Raw genomic sequence first — 2,500 nt, 5'->3', positions numbered from 1 at the left:
CAGGGCAGGCATGGTGGTATTGCCTGCTGTGAAGGTGACATTGCTGTCCACCTTCACCTTCTTCTCGCGCCCTGACGCGACTAAGGCGAGGGTGAAACACTTCCGGGCGTTGATCTGCAGCCCCAGGTGGGCGAGGGCTGCGGTAGCTGCGTCGATGAGGGACTGCAAGCCCCTCGGGGTCGCTGCAAACAGCAAGACGTCATCTGCAAAGGCCGCAGCGTTGACTCTGCGACCGAGGATCCGAGCTCCGATGTGGGAGGGCAGTTGGCCTAAAACGTAGTCCACCGCAAAGTTGAACAGGAGGGGGGAGAGGGGATCGCCCTGGCGAACGCCCCGTGCTGGCTGCACAGACACGCCCACGCCGGCGCCGTCCGCGTCCGCGAGAGTCATAGTTACTCCCGCCGTTTACCCGCGCTTGCTTGAATTTCTTCACGTTGACATTCAGAGCACTGGGCAGAAATCACATTGCGTCAACACCCGCTAGGGCCATCGCAATGCTTTGTTTTAATTAGACAGTCGGATTCCCCCAGTCCGTGCCAGTTCTGAGTTGATCGTTGAATGGCGGCCGAAGAGAATCCGCGCACCCGCGCGCCCCCGGAGGAGCACGCTAAGGCGGACGCGGCCTCGCAGCAAGGAAGATCCGTGGGAGGCCAAGGCACGGGACCGAGCTCGGATCCTGCACGCAGGTTGAAGCACCGGGGCGCGAACGCCGCGCAGGCGCGCGCATCCTGCACCGCCGGCCAGCACGAGGCCGACCAACGGCGAGAGCAGACCACGCCCGCGCTAAACGCCCGCACTTACCGGCACCCCTACGGCACTCACCTCGCCCAGGCCCGGCACGTTAGCGCTGACCCACTTCCCGACCAAGCCCGACACGCCCCGATCCTCAGAGCCAATCCTTATCCCGAAGTTACGGATCCAATTTGCCGACTTCCCTTACCTACATTATTCTATCGACTAGAGGCTCTTCACCTTGGAGACCTGCTGCGGATATGGGTACGAACCGGCGCGACACCTCCACGTGGCCCTCTCCCGGATTTTCAAGGTCCGAGGGGAAGATCGGGACACCGCCGCAACTGCGGTGCTCTTCGCGTTCCAAACCCTATCTCCCTGCTAGAGGATTCCAGGGAACTCGAACGCTCATGCAGAAAAGAAAACTCTTCCCCGATCTCCCGACGGCGTCTCCGGGTCCTTTTGGGTTACCCCGACGAGCATCTCTAAAAGAGGGGCCCGACTTGTATCGGTTCCGCTGCCGGGTTCCGGAATAGGAACCGGATTCCCTTTCGCCCAACGGGGGCCAGCACAAAGCGCATCATGCTATGACGGCCCCCATCAACATCGGATTTCTCCTAGGGCTTAGGATCGACTGACTCGTGTGCAACGGCTGTTCACACGAAACCCTTCTCCGCGTCAGCCCTCCAGGGCCTCGCTGGAGTATTTGCTACTACCACCAAGATCTGCACCGACGGCGGCTCCAGGCAGGCTCACGCCCAGACCCTTCTGCGCCCACCGCCGCGACCCTCCTACTCGTCAGGGCTTCGCGGCCGGCCGCAAGGACCGGCCATGACTGCCAGACTGACGGCCGAGTATAGGCACGACGCTTCAGCGCCATCCATTTTCAGGGCTAGTTGCTTCGGCAGGTGAGTTGTTACACACTCCTTAGCGGATTCCGACTTCCATGGCCACCGTCCTGCTGTCTTAAGCAACCAACGCCTTTCATGGTTTCCCATGAGCGTCGATTCGGGCGCCTTAACTCGGCGTTTGGTTCATCCCACAGCGCCAGTTCTGCTTACCAAAAGTGGCCCACTTGGCACTCCGATCCGAGTCGTTTGCTCGCGGCTTCAGCATATCAAGCAAGCCGGAGATCTCACCCATTTAAAGTTTGAGAATAGGTTGAGGTCGTTTCGGCCCCAAGGCCTCTAATCATTCGCTTTACCGGATGAGACTCGTACGAGCACCAGCTATCCTGAGGGAAACTTCGGAGGGAACCAGCTACTAGATGGTTCGATTAGTCTTTCGCCCCTATACCCAGCTCCGACGATCGATTTGCACGTCAGAATCGCTACGGACCTCCATCAGGGTTTCCCCTGACTTCGTCCTGGCCAGGCATAGTTCACCATCTTTCGGGTCCCAACGTGTACGCTCTAGGTGCGCCTCACCTCGCAATGAGGACGAGACGCCCCGGGAGTGCGGAGGCCGCCGCCCCGTGAAGGGCGGGGAAGCCCCATCCTCCCTCGGCCCGCGCAAGGCGAGACCTTCACTTTCATTACGCCTTTAGGTTTCGTACAGCCCAATGACTCGCGCACATGTTAGACTCCTTGGTCCGTGTTTCAAGACGGGTCGTGAAATTGTCCAAAGCTGAAGCGCCGCTGACGGGAGCGATTATTCCGCCCGAGAGCATCCCGAGCCAACAGCGGCGCGGGTCCGGGGCCGGGCCAGGTAGGTCCGTCATCCGGGAAGAACCGCGCGCGCTTGCCGGGAGCCCGAGCGCCCAAAGGGG

General features: G+C 60.8%; 1 pseudogene; it reads right to left on the bottom strand.

Annotated features, from left to right (window-relative positions):
- The window catches only part of LOC124746842, a 6,116-nt pseudogene that overhangs the window by 2,856 nt on the left and 760 nt on the right, over positions 1 to 2,500 (bottom strand).

The sequence above is a fragment of the Schistocerca piceifrons genome, unplaced genomic scaffold (assembly GCF_021461385.2).
Source record: "Schistocerca piceifrons isolate TAMUIC-IGC-003096 unplaced genomic scaffold, iqSchPice1.1 HiC_scaffold_374, whole genome shotgun sequence".
In the NCBI taxonomy this organism is placed as follows: domain Eukaryota; kingdom Metazoa; phylum Arthropoda; class Insecta; order Orthoptera; family Acrididae; genus Schistocerca; species Schistocerca piceifrons.
Note: the sequence above shows the minus strand (reverse complement) of the source record. Positions and strands in the feature narration are given on the sequence as shown.